Source organism: Drosophila guanche, unplaced genomic scaffold, assembly GCF_900245975.1.
Source record: "Drosophila guanche unplaced genomic scaffold, DGUA_6, whole genome shotgun sequence".
NCBI lineage: Eukaryota > Metazoa > Arthropoda > Insecta > Diptera > Drosophilidae > Drosophila > Drosophila guanche.
Genome location: NW_022995751.1, coordinates 2,570,636 through 2,595,662, shown reverse-complemented (window position 1 = coordinate 2,595,662; position 25,027 = coordinate 2,570,636). Strand labels below are relative to the sequence as shown.

Below are 25,027 nucleotides of genomic sequence, written 5' to 3'. Positions count from 1 at the left end.
TTTACCCAAATCAAGCGGCAATCCAATTACACAGATGTGTGACCAACGACCAATATGTATCCAGAAGTTGGGGCAGGGCTAGAGACCATAAATTAATTGCAAACTCTATTAAATTGGTATGAAAGTCGAGGCGACAGCATGAATAATTAATAATTACCAGACTAGGGCTGGGGCTGGGGCTGGTGTCTTTAAATAAATTAAACTCGAACTAAACTGCTCGAAGGTTAAATAAATTTGCTAATTAATTTGCTGAAATCCCATCTCAATTATCGATGACTCCACCCCACCAAATTACTTGCAGCAGGAAGGTCTCCAATTTCAATTCCAATTTTCCAATGCCAAAAGCACTGACCTTTGGTATATTTTCTATGACCTCCAACCTGCACTGCACAACCGGCTTTAAAGAACCTTTCAAGGAGAATATTTTAATTTGCCATTAAACGGGCAAGTGAAACGGCTAACCTCAGCGAACTAGCAATAACAATAAAAAGCAACTTTTGCCAACAACAAACAACAACAAAAAGAACAAAACCCACAGCAATAAGCAACAATTACAAACAACTTGCCATCGATTTTCTGTGTGTTTGTGTTTTGTTTGTCATGCCGCCCATTGTTCGAAGTCACGAACTTTTCAGGCGACGAAAAAGACAAAACCAAAATAAAAGAAAAAGAAAAAAATGTTGATTAAACCCATTGAAGTGTTCTCGGTGCCATATATACGAGCGAAATTGGGGGAGGACAGATTATGAATTATTTGGTGGGGCAACTCAGCAACTCAACAATGGAATATATTATTTGGTGTATTCCTTAAAGACAGGATTACGAGCATACACGAGGGTTCCTTAACATGCTTAAGGGCTTTCAGAGTCGCGTAACACTTCGCATAGATGGGGGGGCACGGCGGCACTGCGTTTCAATCAAATTTCCACCAGAAATTAAATCCATTATAAATGAGCTCAGTTCAGAGTTTCCCTGGCAGCCCAAAATCGTTATCCATTATGGACCATAATCTGTTGCATTAAAACTGATTAAAATGTCATGGCATATAGACCAGAAATTTATGGCCAGGCAAATGTGGTAATTGAAGTGCGGCACTTGACCCAGATATGCACTCCAACTGTGCGGATGAAAATGGCAATTGGGGATGCAGCAGGCAGGCAGGCAGGCAGGCAGTATGAGCAGTCACCAGAGGGGCATAGGGGCTGGGGAGTGTCACATTCTATCCGGATGATGCCGATGCCGATGCCATGCCTAATTAAATAACTCGATAACTAAGAGCATTGGTATGCAGGTGAGGCAAAGTGCAATGGAGTCGATTCAAGTGGAGTTCATTCGCATTTCAATTAAAATGGAGACCAGCAGAGAGCACAGATACACGCAGATACAGATACAGACACAGGCACAGACACTCAACAAATGGCAAACCACTCAGAGGGACGTTAAGTCGTTTAGGCTTAAGTCAGCTTATTGCTTGGAAAAGTGGAACACGCGACGACATAGTTGACATACGCCAATGAGAACGCCAACGACAGCGACGACCTGTTGGTGGTTGAATTTTCCAATAATCGAATGTACAATACAATTTTAATTAAGGGTTGCCCCTTTTTGGCGCTAATTTGTTTTTAAAACTCATTTTCCTATTTATTTTAGAGATCTATCTCTCATAACTGTAACCATTTGATTTGCAAATGCATATGTAATCATATACTAGAATATATATTCATGTGATTCATGGCCTGAGGTGAGCCATTCATGGACCGGCTAATTGCACATTTGGACAGTTTGCGGTGCCAACGTTTGCACAAAGTTAACGCAAAATGACAAAGTGCAAATGTGGCAACGCTCGCGTGGAGATAGAGCATGAATTGCGGTTGAGCTTGGGGTTGGGAATACACGTAGCGGTGGGTTAGCTAGAGGGGAGAGAGGATGCAGTGCAGGCTGCAGGTGGGGTGCAGTTATGTGTTTGTGTGTGTTTCTGTGGTGCTATCACATTCTGTTTACATTAAGCTGGGACCAGCTCTACGCTGCACTCTTTCCTCTGCCCTCACTAGATGACAATATTTTTGGTTTAACGTAGAAGAAGTCGAATGCGCAAGCTAAAGCCAAGCTAAATTCACAATTCTTTTTATTTTTTGGAGTTCCCCCATTTGACAGTGTCATTTACTGATAGATTTGCTGAGAATTCCCTCTTATTTTTATTAAATATTTCAGTTACATGTATTATGCAATTTCTCTTCTTTATTTTCCTCTCGATTTCCACTCTCTCGACTACGAATTTTATTCATAATTAAATTTTAATGAATAAATTGCGGTTGCTATTAATGGCCGACCGCAGATGCATCAGATTACAGTGAAAATCGAATGTCGGTGTAAAGCCCACAAATATGGATACGTGCATACATTTATAAATATTACATAACCTTTATATCCATGGCCCTTTCATCGATTTGTTTGAGTAATTAAACAATCGACAGAACAAATCCCTCGTGATCCAATTATTCGGTGCCACTTGGAGCACTTTAACTGCACGAGAGGCTGCCTAAAATGTCTAAGGGAGGGGCGGAGAGAGCTGTCACAGCCACTTACATAAATGCCATGCATCATGGATATTTATGTGCATAAATTATAATCAACGAAAAAAAGACGAACAGCAAGCACCCTTGCAGACTGTAATAATTCAGATTAAAAAGTATTTATACACACGACACTGACAGAGGGAAGTTGCTCCTGCTGCTCCTGCTGCTACTGGTCCTGGTGGGGTGTCAGTGTTGGGTGGGGCTTATGCTGCTGGTCACGCGTGTTTTCGCTCTGATTTCGCTATAATAAATTGACATTTTTCGGACATTTCTCTTGAGCTTCTCCGGGCTCTCCCCGGCTCTTTGCTCTTCGCTCTGTGAAATGGAAAATGGGTGCCGAGCGCTGTGGGAGCTGTCCGTCTTTAAGCTTTTTCTCAATGCTTCTTTTTGTTGTTGGTTGTTGGTTGTCGGTTTTCGGCTGTCGGTTGTCGGTTTTCGGTTTTCGGTTGTTGGCTGTTGGGGGCAAGCAGCTTATAGAGAGAATTCTCGTCAAGAGTTGCACTGCGGGGAGGGAAAAAGTGCACCCCAAAGTAATCTCTCTCTCATCCGATGCCACTGTGGCCCCAAGCTAATATTTAAAATGATTTCTGTGTGAAAATTCTCCCTGACGAAATCTGGAAAAGCGAAAATGCTTGGCGTTCGCTTGGTGCGAGGGGAAAAAAGACAACAGGAAAAAGCAATAAGCATTCAAATAAAAAGTGGCAAAGTAAGAGACAAAACGAGAGACGCGAAGAAGCAGCGACAAATAATTTGGCACAAAAGCAAATAAACAAGATAAACGAACAAACAACCATGGGGAGGGTGATGGGGAGGAAGGAAAGGGAAACAACAAATACCGAGGAAAGACAAAAACAAGACAGAAACAAAGCCAAGTACCCAAGCACATAATGAGCATAATGGGCGTGTTGAGTGGGAGGTCTTATAGTAGGGGGCAAACACACATACAAACACACGGACTCGTACCCCCAGCCATGCCCTTATCCGTACCCTTAGCATACGAGAGACGAGTGCCAAAGAGCTTTTTGTGTTGGTTTTCCCTCTCAGTGCCTAGAATAAGCGCCACTTTACATGTAAACATGCACAAACACACATGCAGTGGAAGAGAGAGAGAGAGAGATTGGTTAAAACAGAGGGACAGAAAGGCTTGGGCTGTGCCCCTCTGTGACTGGGATGCAGCTGGAACACTGGGATGCATGCAGTGGCATCAGGCATCAGGCACCAGGCATCAGGCAGGCCAAAACGAGGGCAAAGGCACGTCGCCCAACCATTTAAACTAATCTTGAGGCAGTTTATTTATATATATCTCGAGGGTCGTTTGTCCTAACAATGTGCATCGCATAGGAACATGTGCTAAGCCATAAAAAAGAAAGGAGAGCAAAAGAACGAACAAACACAAACGCCAGAGACAGGTGAGATCTATGAACGCATCGAATATACACATGCAGGGGGGCCATAGTTCATGGGTGTCTCTCTCTATCTCTCACTCTGTATGTGCCATGCCATTAGGGGAACCACAAATATCCATCCAAAGTATACAAAGCCAATGAGGTGTGCAGATATATATCCCTTGGGGTGCACGGGCTAACTTTCGGGACAGTTTTTCGCCAAAGATTTATACAAATTTGGTTCCAAAAACCATACAAATTTATACCAAATGTATTACATATTCAAGTGCCTCGTAAGACCTTGTGAGAGACCTCAACCTGATGGCCATTGAACTGTGTTATTCCCATCCTTAAATGGAAATGAACCCGCCTGTTAATCTGCCTGTTAGTTAGTATCTGAGAACATGAATTGAATACCTTACTTAGGGCGACTGGGACACAACCTTTGGCCACGCCCATGCCTTGAGCATTTGAATAGATCGTTGAAGTCACAGGCGCGCACACTTGACTGACCTTTACCCTAGGTAATGTCTGGTTTTGAGGCTATTTAATTTCTATATAAATATTTTGCCTTAGAACACAAATCTGCGGGTCATAAGCCGCAAGGACGCTCGGCTGGGCACACGGCGCACGACACGCAGCGCCTTACAAGCCTCGAGACGAGAGCATGCCAGACTGAACTTGTATTAAAGCAACCGGAAATTAAACACACAAAAAGTTCTATAAGACCCTGGCTGGGCCGCACCTTTAGACACACACAGACACGAGTACTAACTATACATGCAAAGGTCTTATAGTACACACACTCATCCATGTGCATATTCTGCTTGTTAAGAGCTTTTGCATCTTTTATGGTTCCTCCCCCCATTCCATTTTATATCCATTTTTATATTTCTTAACAAAACTTCACCCAAAGAGCTCCCTCCATCCGATTTTCCGTTTGGCATTCGAGATACGAAACGAAATGCATTCAACACAGAAATGTCTGTGTAAAAGCTTCAGCAGTGATGGATGCTAGCAGAAAAGGTTTTTCCAACTGAGTTTTTCCTTTCTACTCACCAAATTTAACTCCGCAGCCAGTTCAATGGAATCCTCTGACGCTCCAGACAAGTGCCAACTGCAAGAGATGAGCCAATTAAAAGAAGCAATTATTAAATGAAATATCACAAGCCAAAGAACTCATCACACAGCCCGCACAGCCCGCACAGCACGCACATTTTCGCACTTGAAGATGGAAGATGGCAGAGATGAGATGCGTCCGTCTGGAGATGAGATGAGTCTGAGTCTGAGAGGGTTAATTCCCTACTGTCCAGGCGGCAACAAAACAGACTCCTACCAATTTGTGGGACTGCTCTTAGACAAAATTGAACATATGATGATGATGACATGGAAAGGGGGCTTCAGCTCGTGCTTGGGTCGAGTGGGGAATGGTAGGGTTCCGGACCCAGGCCGATGTCATTGGTATTCCCCAGCATGTTCCTGCTGGCGCAAATGATGGAAATCACTTAACAAAGAGAGTGGGAAAGTGGATGACGATGACAACGACAACGACAACGACAACGACAACGCGGCTTATATGACAGGAGAGTGAGCTGGTTGCTGTTGCTCTTGTTGTTGTTGCTTTAGTGGAGGCTGCTTTGCTGTCTGCTGGTGTGAGTGAGTGGAACTTGTGTGTCTGAGTTCTTAATGAGCTTTTGTCTGCTGCATACTTTTCAGCGCTGTGCTATGTGGCACTACAGAGAGAGAGTGGCTCGACTCTTGCGTCTTGGGCTGCTTTGTTCAAATATTTGACAGCCAAGCGGCAGGCAGGCAGGCAGGCAGGCTGGCAGACAGGGGGCTCACAGTCCCTTGGTTATTAATGCTCAGTTTCCCAACTAATGAAAAAATATACCAAAGGGTTTGGGCATAGAAATTACCCAAATAATGTTTTCGTACATCAAGTGAATGTCTTTAATGGGGAAAGTCTTCTTACCCATGAAGTTTCCTTTCTGTTACATCCACACTAGTGTTTGTTCTTGAAACTGTCCTGCTGTGTGGTGCAACCGATCCAGCCACAAAATCACTTTGGGTAAAGTTCAATCAAACGAGTTAACAACTTCCGCAATGTGGCAGCCAAAATTAACCGTAAATCTCGGTCTACAACCCAACTAAACTGACCCATTAGCCGCTGGTCTCCCTGTCTCAGTCTTAGCCATGATGGTAGGTGGACAGGTGGGGGCCACACAGGTTATTCGCTTGACTGGCGGGACATGGCGCCTTGGGGTGACGGGGTAATATGTGTATGGTAATTTTAGCGCTTGTCTCTCCACGGACCCCCACACACACACGCACACACACACACACAAATACACACAACAATCGCGAGAGATGGTATGGGGACAGCTCAGGTGCACATGGAATAAAAATGCCGTAGCACATGTCACATTTGCCACATGAGTTAACGTGGCTCATTTATCATGGCTACCCGTTCTGTCCTAGTCTGTCCTGTTCGCTCTTATCTCCCTCCGGCTGCGGTTCAAGGTGACCAAGGCATTTGCCGGCCAATCTGCGGTCGTGTATGCAAGGTATCTCTATGTGTGTTTGTGTGTGCTATATATATGTGTATATATAAGTCAACACCAAAATCTAATTGTAGCCTCTAGGTATTGGGAGGGATGGCAGCAGCACAACTTTAATTAAGGTGCCAGCAGCTCCTTTCCCCAGTACTCGCATCACAATGCAATATTTATTAGTGCGTGTGGCTCCCTGCTCCCGCTCTACATAAAAATCGTAAATGTATGTATACATATGTACATATATGCACGGGGATCCATGCCATGTGCTCTATGGCATAGCATTATAGTATGTCGCCTGACTAAATTTAGATATTCAAATCGATAAAAAAAAGAAGCAGGAAGCCCTGGCACGCACGCATTTTTAGTACTTTGAGCTCGAGTTGGAGTCTAGGAGACTGGCAGACACATGTGTGCAAAGGTCGCGCTTTGCAAACTTGAAACTAAAGAATCGACATCGACCGTAGCCCAACTAATGCCTTAGCCTATGCTAAGATTGAGGCTATCCTGATAGTATATCCCCATGCCACCGCCTACTCATTTGTATTCTCTATGCCCTGAAAAGGTAAGCAGAGTGAGACTGCCAAGTCAAAGTGTATTTAAATATGGATTTTAGTATCCATGAATCCATGGACTTTGTTACCAGGAGAAAAAAAGTTTTGTTTTTCGGTTTGTAAAGTCTTCAAGTCTTCTTTAAAATCCTCTGCCAAGTGCCTGGTGCTTTCAGCAGCTGTCCGGCAGTCTGGGCTGTTTACCTTTAATTATAATGTTTGATAGTAATTATAGGTATGGTCCTCTCTGTAGGACATATGTGTTTGGCCTGTTTTGTGTGTGTGGGAACTTAAACTTTTGCTTTACTTTCACTAATTGAACCAATTTGGGGCCACACATGGGAATATACATACGTTTATATGGCATACTCGTATATCTCTGGCCCATGACATGCCTAAGGGCTCTCTGCTCTGCAATATTTATGACCATATATTGATTAAATAATTAGTCGCTCCTCTGCTACAAGCGGCCGCTTCACATGCATATAAATAAAATTTATATCAAATGCCATCGCATATAAATTTCTGCCACCCGAAAGAGCCAAAGGCAGCACAATTTGCAGTTGCATTTCATTTAATAAAGCATTTGGCACAGACAAACACGGCCCAGACGAGTGGGGCGAATGGCCATTGAGTGGGAATGGGGGGAGAGACTTAATTAATTATTTATACTCAGCTTGTTAACACATTTTTTTCCCTCCTTTTGAACATTCTCTGTGTTTGCTTTTACATTTTCTTTTTCTACTTTTTTTCCTGTTTCTGGGCTGGCATACCGGGGGCTGTTTGAGTTGCAGTCTCACAAAAAATAGGGTTAAGTATTGGACCAGGTTGAGGCTGAAACTGAATCTGAGGCTGAGACATACCAAGGGGTTTTGTAGGGGAACAGACAAAAAAAAAATAGTAGTAGATTTGTATGCAAAGTTTGCAGAGAGGGAAACATTTCCAGCCTCACTATATATATTTGAGGCTTTTTTCATGCCAACCATGGCTAGATGGGCAAATGATAATTATAATAGCAACTGCCATAAAAATTATTGATTTTATTTCAAATTTTTAAAATCAAATAATATATATTTAAAAACAAATCTTTGTATTCATTCCACAGACAATTACCCTGATGCTGAGCATGTACGGACGGACACTGCTTCCGCCACGTACTCGGTAAGTGTTTTGTGTTTACTTTTAAAATATTTTGTTTTTATTGTTATGGAGCCTGCTCTTATATTGATGGTTATTTATGGGGTGTTCGTGGTGCCAGAAGGCAGAAAAGCTCTCAAAACACGTGCTTGATTAGAGTCACAAGCCCCCACACTCCGGTGCGGAAATTGCGGATATTCGTAACGCCAGCGGACATGGCTCAATCAGGATACACAAATAGCTGTAGATGTGGATGCAGGCCAGGGGTTTGGGCTGAGGCAGAGCATCTAAATTGGCTTTGTAACTGTTGGAATTTGTTTGTCCACCATTTATTTGGCCACATCGCATCAGCGGAATGCCTGTCCCCACCCGACAGTACGCGGCGGAGTGGCGTCAAGCGCCGGGGTCATGTATCGATTTTCCTATAGAAACTTTGACCATTTTTAATGGCCCATTTTTATGTTTTGTTTTTCCTTTTTTGCTTTTGTCAGTGGCCAAATATTTGTGCCTATTGTGTGTGTTGAAAATATGTATTCTGCATTTGTTTCCGCTGTGATTTGGCTACGGAAAAGATAATTTCCGCTAATTGCCTGCTGGGGGAAGAGCCGTAAATGCGGGACTATTTAGTGAAAAGTTATCGAATAAATTAAGAGAAGTCAATTAAAATCGGACAATCGTATTTTAAAGCCATAAATTAAACATAAATCTAGGTTTAATTTCACTTTAATTTAATATTTCTCCTTGTACATGGTGGAGATTCAAAGGCTGCTAAAGGCTGCAGATTCTAACTGGATTTACTTAAGCAGATTACAAATTCAGGTCTAGTAGAAAAACTCCACTCCGCCGCCACCCCGCTCCTTCGACAAATAACAAAGTTAATTAGTTTTATTCACAACCTTTGTTTGCACAAAAGAAACACAGAAAAAAATATACGGAAAAAATAAGCGAGGGGAAATCAGTAGAAAGTTTTCACATTTCCGTGCAAGGACATGCGTGACGTCGTCGGGTGACCCCTCACTAGTAACTCTCTGCTTTCACACTTGCTGCTTCTCGCACATATAGAGGGGATATACATATATATATATATTCGGTGTGCCTTTTTGGTACTTTTATTTTCTTTTCTTCGGGTTTTTGGGGCCAAGACTGTGGCAAAGAAACTTGCACGAGGTTTGAGAAACTAAGAAAGTGAGTGGGAAAATAATACATATTACAACTACTATAGTATGTACATATGTATGTGGTATGCACGGTATATCCATCTACAAAGGACATTGCTATGATTAGCATTTCAATAGTAGGAAATGTTGGAAAATGGTTGGTGTTTTTACTGGAGCTACTGCCAAGGATATTATTCATAAAATGCAATTACTTTTAATGCCCAGGCAGGCCTCCGTGCCGCGTACTTGCACTGTGCAACTATAATTAGATGGCCAATTATGGCGTTGAAAATTGAAATTTGCGGCAACTGCAGCACTCAATTTTCTTCTCTCTTTTTTCCCACCGCAACAATGTCGATGCGGCGGGATCTGCATCTAGCCTCTGGCCTACAAATAGCCCACTCACGAGAGACCTCTTAGTCACGCGTTGGCATCTAAAAAAAAAAAATAAAATCGTGTGCCTGCTGCAGGCAGGTGGTGGCCCACATAAAAAAGTGTCATCCAAGCGATTATCCTTGCGTGTCCATGGATTAATTCTAATGCTCAAAATGACGCACGATTTGGCCTAATGCATGCGGGCTTTTCCAATAGAATGTATGGGTCAAAGGGGACCCACACAGTCCCTCTATTTAGGTCACCTTTAATCCGTATGCTCGTGCCTCGTACGTGTTGTGGACAACCCTAACTGTAACAGAATCTCTGCACGAGTCTAAACACGGCATCCAGGATCAGTATCAGTATCTGTAAGGGAACGTTTTGCAGCCATGTAATCCTTTGACTGATTTTAAACATTGCATATCTGACTCGTTTACTAACCGCAACTGAGTTTCAGTTCATTCTGGGTAAACATTTAGTTATAATACTCGTAAATGCCCTCCCAACCATAACCATGGGCCGTGAGTCTGGCGTTGGTTCCCATTCTGATTGAATTTTAATTAAATAAAAACATCCGCGAATCAAACCGAAACACGTTGGTCGTCGGTGTCGGCCGTCAAACTGTTTGGTAATAAAGTCAACCGGTTCATTGGGCATTTAAGGCAATTACACTACAATGTTAATATCAATTAAATGGGCTTCGGCATCCCTCTTTCCCTCTCTTCCTCTCTTTGGGTGTCCCCAAAAGGTTTAAACAGCAGAATAATTAAAAGTAATTGTGTTGAATTAAATGACAAGTGAAAATGCAATCGATAGTGCGGAATTTATAGCACAAAAATTAAAATATTTAAATAACTAAAAGGTTGAAAATGTAAACAAAACTGAAACCCAGTGGACCCTGCGAACTAGCCTTTGCCCAGCCAACTGACTAGCCCAGTTGGACGAGCACTTGTCAGTAGATTCTAACCAGACGCCATGTAAAATCCTATAACATTTTCTTATCTTATGTGTGGGTGATGGGGAATAAACCAATAAACCAGGGGAAGTTCTTTATTCAACTGGGTAACTGCAACATCAAAGTGCAAAGAAGAATCTTTAAGATGTTCTCATACACACATGTTACATATACACATATGTACATGGCTATACAATGCACATACATATGTAAATTATTACCATATAGCATTTTCTTTTGCTCACACGCGTAGCTGAAATTGTTGCACAGCATGTGGCATGTTGAAAGTGGGGGGCAGCAGCAGCGTTAGGATCTCCCTTTCTCTGATGCTGAGTAGAGCAGAGCAGAGAGCATATTTGAGTTGAAGCTCTGCATAATAATCTTACAGCCATGCTATAGGTATGTACGCGTATGTGTGTGTGTGTGTGTGTGTGTGTGTGTGCTGTATTTGTGTAGCTGTGTTGAAGGGGATTGTAAACGAAATTTGTTGTATTGAAAGCACGGCTTGGATTTCACCGTTCATCGTACGTACCCTGCACATGGCATATGACACTGCTGCCTGCCACACTCTGCTTCCACTCTTCTCCTCTCTTCTCTTGCATTTTCAATGAGTTTGGCTTTTACCTGCTGGAGACGGGAGATTGTTGCTGCTTGTTTGCTGCTTTGGTTTCCGATTCCACACATACACATAGGGTTGACAGATTAAAGAGCCACACAATATATCATGTTTGAGTCAATATGGTTGGGTTTTATGCCATCATATTCGAATAAACGCCGTCATTCAACTTTGTTCATGTGTCGCCTGCCAAAGTGGCTGTAAAATGCAACTCCTTCTCATTTTCCTCACAGCAGCAGTAGCGACAGCAGCTTCAGAGCTTACATTTTTCACACTTTTTCTCGCATATTTTGCCTGCACTCGAAAACTTTTTTTGCAACGCAAATTTCCTTTATATCAACATGAAAAAAATGAAGAGAAGAGAAAGAGAGACACTGACAGAGAACGGGTGAGGGTAACTCATTTAAGTTGTGACATGTGATGCTTCCCCCTGCAGGCTGGCTGCCTGGCTGCTTGGCTGCTTGGCTGCTTGGTTAGGTGATGGCCAAGGGTGAAACTTGTGCATAATTCACGCTGAGCGCGAAATGTGAAAGTTTGTGCCAGCCCCCAAGCTCATCCTTCCGCCATCATTTCCCTTCGGATGATTGGTGTCATGCTGAAGGGCAAATGACTCTGGCTTTGCCAGAACTGCAAAGTTCAGTTAGTGTTTTTCATTTTTTTTTTTTTGTTCAGCTGCAGCATTAATTAATGTTGTTATGGAACAGGAAAAAGCATGTTTACTGCTGAGCGATTGATTTGCAAGGTAAAGTTCAAGGGAATTATGGGGTCTATTTATATACAGAGCTGGCAGTAGAGATATATACATATAATGTTATTGGAAGACTCTTTTTTCTCGCATTTTTGTTTAGTTTTAAAGCATCGCTTTCCATTCGTTTATGGCCTCTGGCAATAGCAAGAAGATTGCGAATGAATATTGAACAAATACAAGTACATATGCATGTACTATATGTACATATGCACCCATTCACATATAAAAATTGGCATTGGACAAATACATTGTACGACAAATCAATTTCTGTTTGACCAAACGCTCCACTGAGCTGAACAGTCAACCAACTCCACTTCAGTCCAGTCCAGTCCAGTTCCCGAAATAAACCCCATCCTACGGCCCTGCCCCCTCCTTCTATTTGGAGCACTCTGCTGCTTTGGTTTATGCCTTTTTTCGTACCTGCAAATAAACTTGACTCGTTTGCTGGGTTTCGTTTTGAGCTCATCTTGCCCCTGGCCCTGGCGTTGGCACTGGCAGTGGCACTGGCACTGGACCTGCCACTGACACTGATTGCCTGTGAGGCATATGCCTGACTTGACTGCAGTCAAGACGGCCATTATTCACTTGCACTCGCCACTCTAGAAAACAGCAAGAAGCAAGCAGAAGGCAGCTGGCAGCAGAGAGCAAGGAGCAAGGAGCACTCGCTGAAACTTAACGGGTAACGGGAGCTCAGACATAAAAGAAAGCAGCGAGCCGTTGTTGCCTCTCGAGAGGAGGAGAGATGTGCTGCTGGTTCTCCCTTTGTAGGCTTGGCCATCATACCGTACCACACCAACACCGCACCGGATCTCCTGGCATTTCCGCCTTGCTAATACCGAATCGCCATGAGTCAGCCATTGTTTGGGAGCGGGCGTCTCTCATGTTTGCCTTCTGCCTTGTGCCTTGCGACTTGTGCTTTCTAGCAGTTTTCTTATTTTTTCATTAGCATTTCCCTTGCAGCTCTGCGGGGAAATATTGTCGTCAATTATGTTACATAATCAACAAACGCACAAACGCAAATACACAGAAAAACACACGAACAAACAGAAAAATAAAACAGTTCCTTGGCTTTCCCTGACTTTGACACGGTTCCATTTTGTGTGGGACTTTCCCTACGTAGATTTACATTAATGATGTCCACTTTGCACGCGCCAAACAAAGAAAAAAAAGGAAAACCTGAACTGGGTTAACCGTTAACTCTGCATTTGGGTTAATTTCATATAATTTTTCATGATTCCTGGCATGGTTCTGGCAAGATGAATGGATCAGGAAACGAACCACAAATGGCGTTATTATGATGTTAGCAGCGGATATGCCATAGCCCCAAAAGGCTTTTAGTTCAAGTTTGAAGTACAAGTACGTGAGGGATGGGAAAAAGCTACAGCCATAAGAAACCTGGAGGAACTTTTCCACTTTTAGGTTACCCAAATGGGAAGGGATTTGCTCTACAGATTCGTTATATGTAGTTCCACCACAACAATTCAAGTGCGGTTGTCGGATGATTCAGAACTCTTTCTCCACTCTTTGTGGAGCCTGTAGGTAATCGATTCGTTTTGGTGCCACAATTTTTGTTTTGTCCTCAAAAATCAACTGGAAACTCCAGTCCGTGGGTTTCACTTTGGTAGACGATGTTTTCGTCTTGTTTTTCCTCAAGCTAATGAGGCTGAATTTATTGCCAAAGCTTTATGGACATAAACACAGTTTGCACATACTCATTTTATGGCCAACAACGGCGTATAATGTGGCTGAAAGGCAGCCAAAATCGACTAATGTATGCAAACCTACATACAAAACAGACAGAGCGGGAGAGATAGAGAAGGAAAGAGAAGGATAGAGCCGGGCTTGGCATGCCGAAAAAGTTGCCAACATTTGCTGTTGTTGTCTGCTGTTGTGGCCCCCGCACACACACAGAGAAGCAAAATGGATTTTGTCTGCATTAAAATAAGTTCTAGATAAAGCGAGGAAATTGCTTTTGAATACACGATATAAGTACGGGAGTACGAGCTGGAGTATATTTTGTGTATGGCAATTCGTTTTTGCATCGAAAAATTGAGACATATTCTGTGGCACTTTTCAAGTCGTTAAGTCGCTGCCGAAAGTCGTTTGCCACTTGTGACGCATAGGTTATTTTGCACATTATTTAACGCTCTAATCGAATCTGCTATGATCACTACAAAGTGTAGAAATAAACAAAAAAAAGTGTGTGTAGAAAAGAGTTTCTAATGAAGCTGTGGAAATGGGTCCAGTTCACATCCGTTCCATATTGATGTGCTGCCAACTGTCTGGAGTGCCAATTGGTACGGCTCCCACATTGGACCACATAAATCTAGACCTAAGAGACAAGACATAAATCTAAATTTGACTGCTAACGAAATCATATTTTCCAAGCACGCACAATGAGTTTTGTTTCAGTTTTTCTTTTTGCCCAGTGGAATGGGACGGAGCATATCTTAGTCATAGTTGAACCCCATTGGCACTGGCACTCAATAAGTTGGCATTTCCAGAATCCCGAATGATAACTGGGTCAGTTGTGGAAGCCTGAATTATGAGGACTCTCGGCGGCATGGCTTAAAGAGTTTGGCAAACATCATTGTAAAAATGAAATGAAATTTCTGTGTGGCTGCTGCTCCTCCTTCTCTCTTATCGTAACCTTGACATCCCACAGGCCCACTGCTAGGCTGGATGGCTATGGCCAGCCGCACGCACACATAAATAATTAAAATGACCTCATAATGTTTCGATTTTTCCTCTCTTTTTTTGTGGGTTCTTCTGGTGGGTTTTTTTTTTATTGTTTTCTCTGCGCTCTGTGTGGACTTTTTGGCGCTTTTTCGACTTTTTGCCGCAGTCATTAATGTAATGGTCTGCATTATTTGCCTACATTTAGAGGTTTAGGACTCCAGCCAGCACCTACTCGTATCCCTCTTTCTGCCGACTTGACCCTTGGAACACATTTGCAAATGACACGCAAGACACGACGCTGGATGCCCCGTTACATACATAAATATGTCTATGTGTTGCAAATCAAATGGGGTCCATGGCTGGCAGCTCTTCCATCAGCTGATCCATTGCCTGGCCTTGTCCTTGTCCGTCCGTGTGTTTTCCCTGTGCTTTTAGCCTTTTATTGCCGGTCACTTATTTGCGTTCTTTCAATGGCGAACTTTTCTTTCCGTTTTGGCTGCTTTCCTCAGCAATTTTCTCGCTGCCTGGCATTTTCGATGGGCAGTCACTCATGTCGTTGCTCCAGCGTAATCCTCGATTGCCGCTTTGCCTGCCAAATCGTCTGTGCCATCAAATTAAACGACAACTAAATTGGCGCACAGTTTGTGCTATTTGGCAGGCTTTTGTCTGCGCTTCGAGGCTTACATAAGCAGACCACGAACAACAACAAAAAAAAACAAAAGAAAAACCCACCAGCCATCCAGCTCAGTCTCTGGCTGGTTCCAGCAGGAAATTCAAATAAAATGCCAGCAATGACAACAGCTGACATTGATTGGGGTTATGACACAGGGGGTGCATGGAGGAGGCGGATCTAATAACCGTAATAATATTAAGTAGCTGATAATGTGACACTAAGCCACAGTGGCCACAGATAGAGCCCCACAACTGGCACAAATCATTGGACTTGATAGAATTATACTGCCTGGGAAGTGAGAGCAGCCGCTTCAGGTTAAAGATACTCTTCTCGAGGCACAGACAGACTTGCCCTGTCACTTTCCATTTCCCAATTTTTCCCACATCGCGCCACTTGTCGGCTACAATTTTCAACCCGGACTTAATTAGTTGCTGTCACACTTGCTGGCAGACAAGCAATCCCTAAAACCCACGAAACCAACACCACATTCTCCAGCAGACACAGAAGCAAAAGCAGAAACATCCAGCAGCTTCAGTTCCCTGGGCGCCCATAGAAAACTTTCAAAATAGATTAAATTTGTTCTTGACGAAGGTGCAAGGACGGAAATTCACCGCAGCAGCCCAAAACCCCAAAAAGAAACTGCAGCAACGGCAAGAAATGGCTAAATTGAGTGCACACAAAACGAAGGCATGGGCCAGACGGTAAAAGGTGGCGAAAAACAAGAGAGGGCAGAGTTGGTTGCTGCACAAGTGCAGTTTTCCTGTTGCAGCAGCTTTCCTGCTGGTCAAACATGAAAAGGATAACACATGGTGCGGCCCCAAAACGAAAGAAAGAGCCAATAAGATAGTAGTCCCCGGCAACAGGATGAACCGTTTTTGCCCATGCCTCGGAGCTCGTCCTGGTCGGTCGCTCAGTTATGACAACACAAAAGGATGAGCCAACACAAAATCCCAAAAAGGATGCCGAGCCAAAGAGAGCCAGAGAGAAGCCCAAGGCGCAATGCCAATACCCAAGCTCTACTCTGTGTGTGGACACCAAAACTGGAAGTGGATGCCGCTGCCTTTGGTCTATTCAATTGTCCGCTTGATCCCCGGCAAGGAGTTGCCAGTTAGCCACCCCCACGCCCCTTATGAACCTCTTCTTGTTTGCCCCCGCTGGCCATTTCATTTTATTCTCTTTGCTGTTGATTTTCCATTTTGGTTCCATCACAGGCTGGATCCTGCTCAGCGTTTAATGTTTCTCGGCATTCAGTTTTTCGGTTTTCAGTTACCTGTGACTGCAATGTAGGTCAGAATGTAGGCCACCTTTTTGTGTGGAACGTGTGTTTTTCTGTTTCCAAGAGATATTACGCGTACGTCACCTCGCACATGGTTGGGTTTTGGTTGTTATAATAAATTGACAGTGCAACAACATGTCTCCCCAAAAAAAAAAACAATGGCTAAGCAAAGCAAAGGGAATGGGCCATGTTATTTGCATTTTCTGTGGGCAGGTGCCACTGTGTCACAGGCAAGTTTTGACAATCAACCACAGCGGCAGCAGCTAGGAAAAAAAAACACAAATATTTGAATGTGAGGAGAGCGTATACGACTATAATATATACTTTCTGTCAGCACTAAATGGTTTTGGCCATTAATCACAAGCTATAACTGATATTCAACTCTTTAATGCATAGATCCATTATACATATACAGATGTAGGAAGATATATAGAGACAGAGAGAGAGAGATGGCGGATGCTAGATAAAAATTCGCAATCATCCAACGCAATTTATCATGCAGTGCAGCAGCAGCCATAATGTAAAGAGAAAGTAATGTGGAATACCAAATGATAGCTAAACATTGCAACGTCATTTCACCTGTGTGCATGACCCTCCGACATAAGCGCTCTCTCTCTCTCTCTTCCCCGCGATGTAATTTAGTTAGGAAATTCAATTTAGCGCAACGCGGTTTATCTAAAATGAGGAGAAAGCAGCTTGGTTGTTGTTCGGCTCGTTCATTTATTGCCATAGCATCGGCGAAAAGTTTGCTAGAACATTTGGAAAACTTTTCAGCGCGATTCACCATGACGTATGGTTTATATATGTTCATTCATTTGAGTAGCGTATGCGTAGCATTTGTGTGCCACACCTGACACATGTTTAATATTTGTTAGCACTCAATCGTGGGACAGACACCATGTAGGTTAATATTTGTAGCTCTTAATCGTAGGACGACACTTTAATGTTCGTATGTGTAGTGTTCGTTGCACTTGAGCTGCAGCTCAGGTAAATTGCCGTAATTAAGGTCCCCCTTTCCCCAATCCCAACTCTGTAAATGAAATAACATGATGCTCAGAGCACACTCTGGTCGAGACTTACCTAATTAGCGACAGGCTTTCGAGGCAGCACAAAGTAGATTCTTTTTCTGGCCGTAGTTACTGTTGCTGCCCAGACACTGGGGCATGCCGTGTGCGTCGACGAACTGCCTGCCACACAGACACAGACACAGACACAGACGGGTGGATGGACGGACCTAACCAACGTTCATTTGGCCCTTTGGGCTATTGTTTGAGGGTGGTCCTGTGTTTGTAGTTTTTGCTAGCATTGGTTGCTGTTGTTGTTGTTGTAACGTTGTTAGCCAACAATCTGGCAATGCCTTTCCCTCGCTCACAGTGTTTTTTTTTGTGTTTGTGCTTCGCTTCTTACACAGCTTGTTGCAACTTATGTGCAATTGCCGCTGGCTGCACGGAGAAGAAGAGTGAGTGGCGGGGGCTGTAGAGTAGAGTTGGTGGGGGGAGGGTTTAACCAAAAGTTGCAAGGACACGCATTGCCTGACGAACGACACACACAGGACTTTTACACACACTGCGAGAGAGAGAGAGAGAGAGAGAGCGAGAGCGACAGAGAGAGTGCGTGGCGGCGGCGGCGACGAGACGTACGACACTTTGAAATGTTTTTGCTGGTGTTGGTGCTTTTGAAATTACCTCCGCTCCCCATCCCACCCGGCAACAACACCCAAACAGCTACAACAAACACAGGGCGTTGGGGCGTGGTGTGTCATGGTGCTGCGGGGTGTGCTGCGGGGCACCGGGAGTTTTATTTTATTCTACTTCTTTCTTTTGCCTTTATTTAGCCAACTTTTGACGCTTTGCTTTGCTTTGCTTTACTTTACTTTACTGCCGCCCTTGTTCCCCTCGTCACCTTTTCTGCTCTTGCTGCTCCTTCTGTCATTCTTTGGTTTTATGCTTTTCGCGCTTTTTGTTTGTGTATTCCTTCAGGTTTATTTCTATATTTGTTATGGTTCTTCGTACTTATTTTTTATGATTGTTTTCTTGGCCTTCAATCCCCTCCGTTGCTCACCGCTTACTTTGAAGTTTTAACTGCCCTGCGATGTATGCTATGCCCCAAAGTTTCTCCTGGTATGCTTTCCCTCTGGCTTTGACTTTGACTCGCTCTGGCACTGGCAACTGGCACTACTCGATGTTCTTTTGGCGCCACTGCTGTGCCCCTAAAACTTTTGTATTCTTTTCTGTGGGTTTTGCTCTTCGTTTGATTTGGTTTCGTTTCGTGTTTTGAGACAAGACAAGTAAGTGATAGGCAGCAAGCTGCTTATGTAAGTGGCAGCAATTTGCCAAACAGTTAGTTGTTGAGTAGGAAAAAACTAGCAGAGAGTAGAAGAGGGTCTCGAGCTGGCTCTGACTCTGGCCCTTCCTCCAGGTGGACACTTATGTAAAGTGATGTAAAGCTCGGGCAGGATAAAAGTCTCTGAGCATGACAGGTGGAGACTTGAGAGAAGACTCGAAGAAACTTTAATGTGAAATGTAAGAAACCAGAGTAAGATTGAGTTTTATGGGCAGAAAGTTGCGTGAGTGGAGGGGGAAAGTTGCAAAAAGAAAAAGTGGTTGACTGGTTGGTTGGTTGATTATGGAGAAAACGTGTTCAAAGTTCCACGAAATGTAATATATTCCTAATCAAATATGTCTCTGATTCTAAGGAAATACTTTCCGTTAATATTTCATACGTTTACCCCAGGCTGATGCATTTAAAACATCCCTCTCCGCCGCCCTTCCTTGCACATTCACATATTCGCAGCAAATTCATTAATAAATCATTTCTCGTACTTCCTCCAACTGGCGCACATATGTACACGTCTCTCATATGCACTACACCACATGTACATACACACCTACAGACATGTATATGTATGTACGAGTATGTGTGAGAAGCAAAATGCGTTAAAAATTGTGTTTGTCTTTTGCCTGAATGAACTATTTTTATTTATTTATGCACTAGATTATTGCCAGGCAACTGCCCGTGAAAATATTGCGCTTAAATAAAATAAAAATTCAAATTTAAATAAAACAAAAATAACTTTTTCATATTGCCTGCATTCTGCGGCGGTCTCTGATATTAAATTTGCATCTACACATCGCCAAGTAATTTCCAGACTATGCCGTTTTGCGGCACTAAAAACTATTTTATACGCTCCAACGCCTTGCAAAAATGTTTGGAAATTTATTATCAAGAATGCCATAAGGAAGGTTGCATGCCACCCGCCTCAGGTGATGCATATGTGAGGCAGCTAATAATTTATCTGCACTCTTGCCTTATCTATTATCTATTTTCACGCAGACAATGTAACGTAGAAGCAGACAAATTTCTACTCTGTGCAGACTCTTTGGCTGTGCACGAAATATGTTAAAAATAAACCAAAGCAAAGCAAAAGGAACTGCAAAAATGCGAAGCACCAGACCAAAGCAAAACGGACTACAAGAGAGAGACAGAGGGAGAGAGAAGGAACAAAAGAAATGAATTAAACTGGCATGTGTGCTTCGCGTCGCATATTCAACAAGCCAAAAAAAAGGCAAGGAACCCCCAACGAATCTTCACACTAAATTGAATTTATTTGTAAATTGTAACAACGAATTCGTCTGCCCTGTGCTCACAGCTACAGCAGTGGTCACAATAATAGAAGGCACAAAGTAACTAAATTCTGATATATATTCATTCAAAGATTTATGTCTAAAGCTATCTTCTTGGAGAATTATGTACATGAGGTATTCTTGAAATATATGACGTTAACTAATTTGTTAGAGGAGAGCTGCTAAGATTTTGACCGCTATTGTATGCATTTTATATATATTACCATATATACTATATTTCTACCATATCATTACTTCGAGGTGGTCATGGCAGACAAATGTTTTGTGTGTGTTTTGTCAATGTTCAATGTCTGTCCTTAACACAGCATTGGAATGCTGGGAATTTAGCTAGAAACGACATTTTTGTCTAGCAGCCAAACACGCCCAGAAATATGCAACACGTCCTGCCTGCCTGCCTGTCCCTTGTTCGCCCCGTTCAATGTGACTCCACCCAAGTGCACGCAATGTTGGACCCACACAACTGTGGCTCACATACTGGTATTCTCTTGACTTTGACTTGGGCTGGGGCTGGGGCTGGGGCTGACTCATAAGGCATTTCGTCTAATGATTGACTGACTGGATGACTGGCTGACAGACCGACTAACTGACAGAATGACTAACAAACTAACTAACTAACGTGTGTGACTTTTCCCAGTTCTGGCCCTGTTCTACGTTCAGTTTTCTCCGCTCTGTTTTGGCGCTCGGTGTTTCTCTGACTTTGCGTGTAGTTCGTAATTTAAGTAATGTGGGTCGAACCTGGTGGAAAGCTGAGCCCCTGCGTATCCTTGTTGTTGCTAACGCGATTTACTTTTGAGCGAAAACACGCGCCATGGCTCCACCATATCATACTACCATATACATAAATACTATGTAGTAGGAGTAACAGTAGCAGTAACAGTAGCTCCCCTCCTCAGGCTTGTGTATTTGGTTCTAGCAGCCTAATTGTCATTGAAGGTGGCCCACCTAAGACATAAATTCAATTTCTTTTGGTTCGATGCGACAAGTCGTGTAGGACAGAGGCCCCTGCCATCCATACCTCTTTTCTACGGTACTGTGCTGCGCTTTCCCCTGCCACTGCCCTGTGCTGTGTTCTTGTTGCTATTATTTTTGGATAGCCACCTTTTGGCGTACGTCGCCTTCGTTCGTGTTGCTTTCTCGCGATGTCGTCGGCGCTGCCTTTTGCTGCTCCTACGTGCGCCCCAACGCTCATACGCCTCTACCTTTTTTTCTTGTGGTTCTTGTTCTTGTTGTAGCCGCCTGCCTGGTTCTTGTATTCTTGTTTCTTGTCTCTATGCTGCACTGGCACTGGCACTGCACCTTGACACTAATATTGAGCAAAGGAGAGACAGAAGGAGAGCAAGTGCAACTAAAAATAGTCGAAGAGAGACCGCTAGAGGCAAATTGATTTGGGTTTCGGGTGCGGGCACGGATCTCTCTCACTTCCACCACTTAGCGCGGACACTTGGCGATTTTATTGTCATTTAAAAGTTATAATTGGTAATTGATGCCCCATGGGGCTCACAGACTGCGCGAATGATTGATTGATTGACTTAGTGACTGCAATTGGCTCTTGGGGGATTTTCTTGAGGGAATTTCAGATGGATTGGATATTGGATTTACTTTATGGCATGTTTTTCTTTTCAATAATTTATTAATATTTTCTATTTTATCAACGATTTAATATTTCACGAAAAATAATTGTTCATTCTGTGGGGTTTTTGCATTTCTAGTTTCGACATTCGTCGACACGTTTAATTTTTAATAACAGTCTTTTTTGAAGCCACTCGATCTTGCATCGTTTATTGTGCTTCCACACGCTCATCCACCACACTCACACACACACACACACTCGCGCAGTGGTATTGGTAGGACTGGTGTTGGTTTTTATTCCGCGTACCCATACCCCCACCCGTATGCACAATCCAGACCGAGCGACCGAGCGACCGACCGACCCCAACACCAGAGCTTTACATAACTCACTCGCCGCTCACTCACTGCACTCTCACAGTGGAGCAGCAGAAGAGCCTGCAGTCAGACGAGAGCCCGAAGTGAAAACACCAAACAAAAAGCAGGATACGTTAAAAATTCAAAACACAAATGCACATTGAATTCCCGCACACAAACACACACACACACTGCCGTTTCCATTGCGTTTTTCAATCATTTCTTAGCACTTTTGTTGGGAGCAGCACGGGAACACGGGCACTCGTGCACTCGGGCACTCGAAACTCAAGACTCGAGACTGTGGAACTTGCAACGCGTTTGTCGTATGCATTTTAAATGCAAGCACTTTTCGCATATATATTCACTGCTACATTTCCTTACGCTGCTTTTACTATATGTACTATATAGACATGGGTGGTGTATGGTTGTAGTCGATATTACTACGCTGGCTTATTGTTTTGCCAGTGCGCTCGCTGCCTGCGTAAGAGTATTGGGGCTGGCTGTGTGTCTGATGAGTGTTTGAACTACTTCTAGTTAGAACGAGGAAATTTTCTCCGATTTCGCTGTGCTGTTGAATTGCAAACCCGACCCGAACTGAGAACGCAAATGACCAAGTTTTCCTTTTCATGCAGTTGGTTGAGTTGGCACTCAGTTTCTTTTCGGACTCCCACTCGTGCCTTGCGCTCGTACTCGTACTCGTACTCTGACTCGGACTCAAGCAGGATGGCGATGGCGGAACGAAGGCAACACCGAAAATACTCTGGTGCGCCGCTTGCTTTTCGCTTGCATTTGCCGTTAGCTTTATTCGGAGTGAAAGCTTTCTCTTTGGATTCTCTCGCCAAAGCTAAGCAGGAGAAGCTTGCCGAAAGCTTCACAGCTGATTGCCGCAAAATGCATGCGGTGTTTGTATTCCTCCTTTCTGCACCCACTCTCTCTTCCCGGAACAGCTGATGGCCTCCGTGTGGCAAAATGACGCAATGCTTTTGCAGGTGCCTCAGCACAGTGGGACAAGTGGCAAGTAAATTGTTCGACATCGTGGAATGTTATTTGAAATATTAATTTTATTTTTAAATTGCAATTACAATTTGTTGTTGTTCGCCTTTCCCTCCACTTTGGTTGTTTCTTTTGTTTTGTTTTTGTTTTATGCTAAATTGTATTTGTTTTTATTTATATTTATATATATATTTCACACATTTTGTTGCAAACAATATCAATAATTCTTTTAACCTAATAACAGATGCACTTTTCTTGTTTTTATTTAATTATTTTTGTTGTTTTTGTTGTTTCTCTTAGACTTGTTTTGGTTTTCTTAGTTTTGTTTTTATGGTTCATCCCTGGCCTGACTCAGACTCCGATTTCCTCGAGCTTAAAATTAAATTACAAATTACAATCATTCCAACTTAGTTACGAAGATACAAATACAAAACAAAGCGCACAATGCATTATCCAACTTAAACCTTAAACACTCGCAAAACTAATTACAATTATTTCAATAATTTTCTGAAACGGAAAAGGAAACATATGAAGCAGGGTAAGGGGGAATACAATACAATAGATACACAACATTACGCTCTAAATTTATGTTTAATAAGTATTCGAATCGTTTATCGCATAAATGTTTGTTACTCGTAATAAACCTCTTCCGTCGTCTCCATTCTCCCCCATTATTCAATTTGCATTTGAAGTTAAGCGCTTGCTTTGGTGTATAATGTGTACGTGTGCTTGTGTTTGTGGTGTGTGTATATATATAGAGGGGGTGTATATATATACTATATATGTATATATACAATATAGAAATATGTATACGTTGCATATAAAATTATTTCGGCGCAAAATTTATATTCGCTGCTCATGCACAATGTGAAGAAGCAGTTAAAATGAGTTAGTTCTTTGGGTTTGGTGGTTGATTATGCTTTTTTTTAAAGAGAGCGCGAAATCTGGTTGATTTTGTTTTTGGGTTTTCCCATCTACTCATAGGTTAGAGGCGTCAGTTAAGGTAAAAAGGTAGGCGTGGCATAATGCAGCATTGAGTATTAAGTGGTTCGTTCTCCATGGTGTTTGGTATTCCTTATATAAAGCCTTTATCATTATTATTATTAATTGTTATATCATTTTTTCATCTGCGTTGCATTTTGCAGAATTTCTTTAGTTTGTTTCTTTTTTTTGTTGGGTATTTATTTTAGAATTTTGTTTTTAGTCGTTCTTTATCTAGGATTATCTTCATGTCAAAAATATGATTTATTTTTACACTTCCATATAATACAAAATTAATAACAATCTTGTTTGGTATTGAAATGATTTCACATTTCATTGTTATTTAAATGCTTGTATGTAAATATATAGATGGATGTACATATGTTTGTATGAATGTGTGGATGATGTATATAGATAAATGTATATAGTAAATGTGTACGCTTTTCGTATATGCTGGGTATGCCATGGGAAGGAGGACTTTGTTTTTGTATATGAAGGTAAATACAGGAATAGACATATGTTTGTAATATGTGTATAAAGATGTGTTGTATATGATATATGTATGTATGTATGCATGTATAAATATATGTTTCGGTGAGCTTAATTTTGAATGTATGTTGTTCGACTTATTTGAGTAAATTTAATTTGATGAGCGATCAATTTATATGATGTACTGTAGTTAATGCTAGAAAGTAATTCCATTTCAATATTATTGCATGATTTGTTTTGTTTGCAGCTTTTCCTTCTTTTTTCCTCTCAAGTACAATCTTATCTGCTTTAAATACGTTTAAATATTTGTGTATATT

The 25,027-nt window shown here is 42.4% G+C and overlaps 1 protein-coding gene across 24 annotated transcripts in view; it reads right to left on the bottom strand.

The window, feature by feature from the left end:
- The window catches only part of LOC117587308 (glutamate-gated chloride channel), a 46,371-nt gene extending 23,450 nt beyond the window's left edge, over positions 1-22,921 (bottom strand). For 11 of the 24 annotated variants that reach the window (XM_034277906.1, XM_034277911.1, XM_034277905.1 and 8 more), the window contains exons 1-3: positions 22,629-22,920; positions 17,761-18,153; positions 5,021-5,078 (exon numbers count right to left, since the gene is read on the bottom strand). The gene's annotated coding sequence lies outside the window, so the exon portion shown is untranslated. Of the gene's footprint in view, positions 1-5,020; positions 5,079-17,760; positions 18,154-22,628 lie in introns of all 24 variants that reach the window. The other 13 variants (XM_034277923.1, XM_034277922.1, XM_034277927.1 and 10 more) reach the window with 6 other exon arrangements.
- Positions 22,922-25,027: the final 2,106 nt, after the last annotated feature.